Genomic DNA, 9,403 nt, shown 5'->3' with positions numbered 1-9,403 from the left:
CATATGAGGCTCTTAATAACTCCCTGCCGAATCTCACCAGCGACTGTTGGCTATGCCTGTCTAGCAGGCCCCCATACTATGAAGGGGTAGGCCTCAATACCTCCATCAGTACCAGCTCTGTTGCAGACAGCTGCCAAGGGAACCCTGCCCGTCTCACCCTGCCTTTAGTCCAGGGACAGGGTACCTGCATCGGCTCTGAAACTGCCAAATCACGGAGACTCTTTGCGCCAGCCGGCACCCCCTCCAGGAAGATAACTCAGCCTACTATCTAGCCCCTACAGGGGCCTGGTGGGCCTGCCCATCGGGTTTAACCTCCTGCTTGAACCCTCTCATCCTCAAAACCTTAAAGGAGGCTTGTGTTCTAGTCCATATCTTTCCCCGAGTAACCTACCTATCAGAGGAGGACCTAGAGCAGGGGTCCCCAAACTTTTTACACAGGGGGCCAGTTCACTGTCCCTCAGACTATTGGAGGGCCGGACTATAAAAAAAACTATGAACAAATCCCGATGCACACTGCACATATCTTATTTTAAAGTAAAAAAAAAAACAAACGGGAACAAATACAAATATTTAAAATAAAGAACAAGTAAATTTAAATCAACAAACTGACCAGTATTTCAATGGGAACTATGGGCCTGCTTTTGGCTAATGAGATGGTCAATGTCCGGTTCCATATTTGTCACTGCTAGCCATAACAAGTGATATGACACGCTTCTGGAGCCGTGATGTGTGCGTCCCGCGTCACAGGAAGTAGTACTGTATATGAGTGACGCCGCGCTTTGTGGCGCCGCCACATACAATACTCCAGGAGCATAGGATGCTCCTCTCACTGACCACCAATGAAAGAGGTGTCCCTTCTGGAAGTGTGGCGGGGGCCGGATAAATGGCCTCAGGGGGCCGCATGTGGCCTGCGGGCCATAGTTGGGGACCCCTGACCTAGAGACTCTCTATGACCAGTCACACTCTGACTCCCCTCACCGAAGAAAAAGGGCTATAGGCCCCGCGGCGGTAGCTTTGGCCAGCCTGTTAGGGGCTGCCTCACTAGGAACAGGAATCTCGGCCCTAGTTGTCCAGGACTCCGGTTTCAGGCTCTTCAGGAACTCATTGACCAGGACATCGCCGCCCTTGAGAGCTCAATCTGAGTTCTCGAGAAACCTTTGGGCTCCCTGGCAGAAGTTGCACTGCAGAACCGAAGGGGACTCGACCTGCTGTTCCTGCGCCAAGGAGGACTGTGTGCAGGTCTCCAAGAGCAATGCTGTTTCTTTGCCAACCATTCCGGAGTCATCCGCCAATCTCTGGACCTCCTCAAAGACCGCCTGGAGAAACGCCGTTCGGACAGAGAAGCACATGGACTTTGGGTCCCCGGGTTTACCTGGCCCTCATGGGCCACTACATTGCTCCCCTCCCTTGCAGGGTGTAAAGCCAGAAGCCAGGGCCGGGGCTGCCATCACAGCCACCATCAGAGCAGCCTGGCCCATGCAGGTTCGCATTGGATTCGGACAGTCGGTAAAGAAACCATGGAGCCAAAAACTGGTGGGCCATAGTCTTTAATCCTAGCTTGCACCCAGCGGGCAAGTAAAAACACACACTGGGCTCCAAAACCCACTCACATTCAGTGCTCACAAAGCCACTGACTTATCCGAGTTTCCTAGAATCAAAGGTTTCTAGCTCACCAGCCTTATTCTCCTCAGTTCCCCATCTCCTTCCTTATCCCAGATACAAACTCTACACAAACTGGCATCTCACTCAGCACTCCGCCATCTTGGCTGCTTCTCCTGGCCTCTTCCATGTGGCCTTTCTCTGCTCTCCTCTGCTCTCTCCTCTAATGATAATCTCAGGAACCAAGAGCGCAAGCTCCCGCTCCGTCCCCATTTTATAGTGTAGAAATCCAAACCCTTAATCCAATATACAAAATAGGGAAGTCTCTAATACAAAGTCACTTTCTGAGGCATGATTGGATTGTACCACCCCACATCAAAAAGGGTAGGAAAGGCTTAATCCCGAAACCAAGCCCCAGGCTACAAGGATTCTGCCTGCCTTTAGCCCACCCCAACACACATTAATATCACCTGGGCGACGGCCTCCTCGTGTTATCTTTAACAAAGTGAGCATAATACATTTTATCTGCCCAACGCAGGGCCCATTCTGGTGCTCCTTGCCATGCTCCTGATCGGCCCTTGTGTTCTACGCATGGTGGCCACCCTGGTCAAACGCCAGCTAGGGGCCGCCAACCTCCTGGTCCTTCGACCCACGCTTCAGCCCACCTACCAGCCTCTCCCCTTGGCAGAAACCGCATCTTATCCTCCCATTCAGAGGGGGGAATGAGGAGCCACTGAGCCACTTCATCCGCAGGTGTTGTAAGGTACCAAAAACTACAGAATTAATATTTTAAGAGGCTTGGAGAACATTTTATTAATTTGGGTTAAGGTGTGCAGAGAAATTGTGAGAGTAGTCTCTGTACTGTGTGATTGGCATGACCAGGATGGCCCTTGGCATTGTATTGTAAATGCAAAGGGGAAGTGTAAAGCCAGTAGCCAAGGCCAGGGCAACTATCACAGCCGCCTGGCCCATGCAGGCTCGCATTGGATTCGGACAGTCGGTAAAGAAACAACGGAGCCAAAAGCAGATGGGCCATAGTCTTTAATTCTAGCTTGCACCCGGCGGGCAAGTAAAAACACACACTGGGCTCCAAAACCCACTCACATTCAGTGCTCACAAAGCCACTGACTTATCCGAGTTTCCTAGAATCAAAGGTTTCTAGTTCACCAGACTTATTCACCTCTGTTCCCCATCTCCTTCCTTATCCCAGATACAAACTCTACACAAACTGGCATCTCACTCAGCACTCCGCCATCTTGGCTGCTTCTCCTGGCCTACTCCACGTGGCCTTTCTCTGCTCTCCTCTGCTCTCTCTTCTAATGATAATCTCAGGAACCAAGAGAGCAAGCTTCTATTCTGCCCCCATTTTATAGTGTAGAAATCCAAACCCTTAATCCAATATACAAAATAGGGAAGTCTCTAATACAAAGTCACCCTCTGAGGCATGATAGGATTGTACCAACCCACATCAAAAATGGGTGGGAAAGGCTTAATCCCAAAACCAAGCCCCAGGCTACAAGGATTCTCAACACACATTAATATCACCTGGGCAACGGCCTTTTTAACAAAGTGAGCATAATACATTTTATCTGCCCAACAGGAAGAAAACATGGATCCCCAGACATTCCACCACGCCTGTGGGGAAAAGGGTGAATGGCTAGCCAGGTACAGGGAGAGAGAAAAGCCAAAATAAACCTTTTCTGGCCTGACCTGTGGTGGCGCAGTGGATAAAGCATTGACCTGGAAATGCTGAGGTCTCCGGTTTGAAACCCTGGGCTTGCCTGGTCAAGGCACATATGGGAGTTGATGCTTCCTGCTCCTCCCCCCCTTTCTCTCTCTCTCTCCCTCTCCTCTCTAAAATGAATAAAAAAATAAAGAAAGATAGTGTCAAAATAAACCTTTTCTTATAGCAATAAGCCATTCGCAGGCATTTGTCCCAACCGAAACTACCTCTCCTATGTAAATGCGTGTGTGACTCTGGACAGAGAGATAGCAGATAAACACTAGATAATATAGGAATGCCTTTAATATGTAAAGAGACATCTTTCTACCATTGTGTTGGCTTGTAAATTTTGTTTTCTCCAAAAGGATGTATGGCTTGCAAATTGAACGTGGTCCTATCATGTTAAAGGACATATGACTATAACCAATAGTGGTAAAGGGCTCCTAATTACAATTTTTGCTTCTGTACTTCCCACTTACAAAACTATAAAAACTAGGTAGAACAAAGGACCGGCGCTCTCTCCCTCAGATTTCTGTTGGAGCTGCTGCTGCTTGGCCAAGCTAGACAATTAAGCTTTGATGTGTAAACGACGGACATTGTTCCTGTCTTTCATGTTTTGGGTCCCTCCGAATTTGGCTTAACACAGGGAACCCAGCCCCAGAAGGACCTAGAAGAGGCTCTGAATGAGTAACAGCCAAGGAAATATGATGTGAGCAAGAGCTAGTCCCTGCCTGTGGCTACAGAAGTAGCCCCCAATACCAGTAATTCATGTGCTCAGTGCTAACTTAGTGCCCGACGTTTTATGAGGGGTGTTCCGTTTAATCTCCACAGCAAGCCTAACAAGGAGGCATCATTATCAGATGAGGAAGTTGAGGATCAGTGAAGTTAGTAACTTACTTGCCCAAGATCTCACAGCTATAGGGCAGAGCCAGGATTCAAACTCAAGTTTTACACCACTAAGCTATAGTGTCCCCTAACCTCATGTACTAAGTGTCAGGATGCATTCTGGGAAGCCAAGTCTGTTGGCCCCTGTGAAATAAGAATCCAGCATTTCTTAGGTACAGAGACCCAATCCAGCTGACAGAAAGGTGATGTCACAGTGGGACAGACCCTTCTCCGCTCTCCCAGCCTCCCGACAGTGTCCTCAGGCCGGTGGGACAGACCCTTCTCCGCTCTCCCGGCCTCCCGACAGTGTCCTCAGGCCAGTGGGACAGACCCTTCTCCGCTCTCCCGGCCTCCCGACAGTGTCCTCAGGCCAGTGGACAAACCCTTCTCCGCTCTCCCAGCCCCCTGACAGTGTCCTCAGGCCAGTGGGACAGACCCTTCTCCGCTCTCCCGGCCTCCCGACAGTGTCCTCAGGCCGGTGGGACAGACCCTTCTCCGCTCTCCCGGACTCCCGACAGTGTCCTCAGGCCAGTGGGACAGACCCTTCTCCGCTCTCCCAGCCCCCTGACAGTGTCCTCAGGCCGGTGGGACAGACCCTTCTCCGCTCTCCCGGCCTCCCGACAGTGTCCTCAGGCCGGTGGGACAGAGCCTTCTCCGCTCTCCCGGCCTCCCGACAGTGTCCTCAGGCCGGTGGGACAGACCCTTCTCCGCTCTCCCGGCCTCCCGACAGTGTCCTCAGGCCGGTGGGACAGACCCTTCTCCGCTCTCCCGGCCTCCCGACAGTGTCCTCAGGCCGGTGGGACAAGACCTTCTCCGCTCTCCCAGCCTCCCGACAGTGTCCTCAGGCCGGTGGGACAGACCCTTCTCCGCTCTCCCGGACTCCCGACTGTGTCCTCAGGCCCGGTGGGACAGACCTTCTACGCTCTCCCGGACTCCCGACAGTTGTCCTCAGGCCGGTGGACAGACCCTTCTCCGCTCTCCCGGACTCCCGACAGTGTCTCAGGCCGGTGGGACAGACCCCTTCTCCCGCTCTCCCGGACTCCCGACAGTGTCCTCAGGCCGGTGGGACAGACACCTTCTCCGCTCTCCCCGGCCTCCGACAGTGTCCTCAGGCCGGTGGACAGGACCCTTCTCCGCTCTCCCGGCCTCCGACAGTGTCCCTAAGGCCGGTGGACAGACCCTTCTCCGCTCTCCCGGCCTCCCGACAGTGTCCTCAGGCCAGTGGACAGACCCTTCTCCGCTCTCCCGGCCTCCCGACAGTGTCCTCAGGCCAGTGGGACAGACCCTTCTCCGCTCTCCCGGCCTCCCGACAGTGTCCTCAGGCCAGTGGGACAGACCCTTCTCCGCTCTCCCGGCCTCTCGACAGTGTCCTCAGGCCGGTGGGACAGACCCCTTCTCCGCTCTATCCCGGACTCCCGACAGTGTCCTCAGGCCGGTGGGACAGACCCTTCTCCGCTCTTCCAGCCCCCCTGACAGTGTCCTCAGGCCGGTGGACAGACCCTTCTCCGCTCTCCCGGCCTCCCGACAGTGTCCTCAGGCCAGTGGGACAGAGCCTTCTCCGCTCTTCCAGCCCCCTGACAGTGTCCTCAGGCCGGTGGGACAGACCCTTCTCCGCTCTCCCGGCCTCCCGACAGTGTTCCTCAGGACCGGTGGGACAGACCCTTCTCCGCTCTCCCGGACTCCGACAGTGTCCTCAGGCCGGTGGGACAGACCCTTCTCCGCTCTCCCGGACTCCCGACAGTGTCCTCAGGCCGCGGTTGGGACAGGACCCTTCTCCGCTCTCCCGGACTCCCGACAGTGTCCTCAGGCCGGTGGGACAGACCCTTCTCCGCTCTCCCGGACTCCCGACAGTGTCCTCAGGCCGGTGGGACAGACCCTTCTCCGCTCTCCCGGCCTCCCGACAGTGTCCTCAGGCCGGTGGGACAGACCCTTCTCCGCTCTCCCGGCCTCCCGACAGTGTCCTCAGGCCGGTGGACAGACCCTTCTCCGCTCTCCCGGCCTCCCGACAGTGTCCTCAGGCCAGTGGACAGACCCTTCTCCGCTCTCCCGGCCTCCCGACAGTGTCCTCAGGCCAGTGGGACAGACCCTTCTCCGCTCTCCCGGCCTCCCGACAGTGTCCTCAGGCCAGTGGGACAGACCCTTCTCCGCTCTCCCGGCCTCCCGACAGTGTCCTCAGGCCGGTGGGACAGACCCTTCTCCGCTCTCCCGGACTCCCGACAGTGTCCTCAGGCCGGTGGGACAGACCCTTCTCCGCTCTTCCAGCCCCCCGACAGTGTCCTCAGGCCAGTGGGACAGACCCTTCTCCGCTCTCCCGGCCTCCCGACAGTGTCCTCAGGCCAGTGGGACAGAGCCTTCTCCGCTCTTCCAGCCCCCTGACAGTGTCCTCAGGCCGGTGGGACAGACCCTTCTCCGCTCTCCCGGCCTCCCGACAGTGTCCTCAGGCCGGTGGGACAGACCCTTCTCCGCTCTCCCGGCCTCCCGACAGTGTCCTCAGGCCAGTGGGACAGACCCTTCTCCGCTCTCCCGGCCTCCCGACAGTGTCCTCAGGCCAGCAGTGTTGCTCACTCCTGCAGGAACAGCTTCCCTCAGGGGACTGGTGGTTCCCTGTGGGAGAGTTTGAGTTGACAGAAGTCCACAAGTTTAAGACGGATAAGCCAAACAGATAAGCTCTTCCCCACAAATCTGATTGTTTGAGTTGTTAAAGGCTATGCCTTCCTCCACACCTCTGTGTTAGCTGTGTTTCCACTGTCTCATCTCTCATGTCCCTTGAAGATAATGAAGGAGTTCTCTTTTTACCCTTTGTTTTGTGAAATTAAGATGCTATTCATGGTGGGGGGTTGCATTTGGGAGAATTCTTGGTTTTTCTTGAAGATGTGACTTTGTATCTGAATTCTTTGATTTGCTAATGACTTTGCTTTACACTATAAAAATAAAGCTTTTGGAAATGGGACTATATCAAACTAAAAAGCTTTTGCACAGCTAAAGACAATAAGAACAGAATAAAAAGACAAACTACACAATGGGAGAACATATTCAACAATACATCTGATAAGGGGTTAATAACCAAAATTTATAAAGAACTTGTAAAACTCAACACCAGGAAGACAAACAATCCAATCAAAAAATGGGCAAAAGAAATGAATAGACACTTCTCCAAAGAGGACACACAGATGGCCAATAGGCATATGAAAAAATGCTCAACATCACTAATCATTAGAGAAATGCAAATTAATACCACAATGAGATATCACCTCACACCAGTCAGAATGATGCTCATCAACAAAACAACACAGAATAAGTGCTGGCGAAGATGTGGAGAAAAGGGAACCCTCCTGCACTGCTGGTGGGAATGCAGACTGGTGCAGCCACTGTGGAAAACAGTATGGAGATTCCTCAATGTTGGAATCCATGGGCGTCCGAAAGACCAGAGTAACAGGCTTTATTGAAAGGAAGAAAGGAACCCTGCCGGGCACTTGGGGGGGGGGGGGGGGGGGGGGGGGGGGGGAGAAGAGCACCGGTTACAGACTAGGGGCGAGTTATATAGTGTTTGGGGGAGCCTGAGGGGATACTGAGGCAAAAGTCCTGGTATGTCCGGAATGCTCCTCCTTGGGGGGCTTCGAGCATGTGAGTGTTGAATCAAAAGTCCTGGTGTGTCCAGAGCCCCTCCTTGGGGCGGCTTCTCAGCTTTTTGGAATTCCTGTCTCAGGGTCAATAGTCCAGTAAGGGTGAGGTCTGACAGATAAGCAGAACATCAAGAGGGCAGTGTGGAATTTACAAATCTGTCACTCAAAAAATTAAAAATCGAATTGCCTTTTCACCCAGCTATACCACTTTTAGGAATATACCCCAAGAACACCATAGAACTGTTTCAAAAGAAGAAGTGGACCCCCATGTTTATGGCAGCATTGTTCACAATAGCGAAGATCTGGAAACAGCCCAAGTGTCCATCAGTGGACGAGTGGATTAAAAAGTTTTGGTACATATATACTATGGAATACTACTCAGCCATAAGAAATTATGACATCGGATCATTTACAACATGGATGGTCCTTGATAACATTATACTGAGTGAAAGGCCCTGGCCAGTTGGCCCAGTGGTAGAGCATCGGCCCTGGCGTGCAGGAGTCCCGAGTTCGATTCCCGGCCAGGGCACACAGGAGAGGCGCCCATCTGCTTCTCCACCCCTCCCCCTCTCCTTCCTATGTCTCTCTCTTCCCCTCCCGCAGCCAAGGCTCCATTGGAGCAAAAAGTTGGCCCAGGGCATCACCCCCTGGTGGGCATGCCGGGTGGATCCCAGTCGGGGGGCATGCGGGAGTCTGTGTGACTGCCTCCCAGTTTCCAACTTCAGAAAAATACAGAAAAAAAAAAAGTAAATCAGAAAAAAACAAGAACCATATGATTCCATACATAGGTGGGACATAAAAATGAGACTCAGAGACATGGACAAGAGTGTGGGGGTTATGGGGTGGGGGGGAGGAGAGGGAGGAGATTGGGGGAGGGGAGGGGCACAAAGAAAACCAGATAGAAGGTGACGGAAGACAATTGGACTTTGGGTGATGGGAATGCAGCATAATCAAATGTCAAAATAACCTGGAGATGTTTTCTCTGAACATATGTACCCTGATTTATCAATGTCACCCCATTAAAATTAATAATAAAAAAAATAAAGCTGTTGGGAGTGCAGGCACTTTTGGTAGGCCATCAGCCACCATAAGACCTCCCAATCCCATCCTTTTTCTTTCTGTTTATTTTCTAATCCTCCACCCTTCCCACCTGAAACCTACAAAACAACAAGTCACACTGGTTTGTAACAAATGGCACCCAACCTGGGGCTTGGGTATGAGGGGACTGAAGCTGAAGAAGGCAGGTGAGAGGACTCCCTGAGTTGCGTGCGTAACAGAGTGTTGGGCAGATAAAATGTATTATGCTCACTTTGTTAAAGATGGCGCTGCCCACGTGGAGGCCCATCGCCCAGCTGATATTAATGTGTGTTGGGGGCAGGCTGTGGGCAGGCAGGATCCTTGTAGCCTGAGGCTTGGTTTTAGAACTAAACCTTTCCCACCCTTTTTGATGTGGGGTGGTGCAATCCCATCATGCCTCAGATAAGTGACTTTGTATTAGAGACTTCCCTATTTTGTATATTGGATTAAAGGTTTACACTATAAAATGGGGGCAGACCGGGAGTTTGCTCTCTCT

The sequence above is a fragment of the Saccopteryx leptura genome, chromosome 9 (genome assembly GCF_036850995.1).
Source record: "Saccopteryx leptura isolate mSacLep1 chromosome 9, mSacLep1_pri_phased_curated, whole genome shotgun sequence".
Taxonomy (NCBI): Eukaryota; Metazoa; Chordata; class Mammalia; order Chiroptera; family Emballonuridae; genus Saccopteryx; species Saccopteryx leptura.
Note: the sequence above shows the minus strand (reverse complement) of the source record.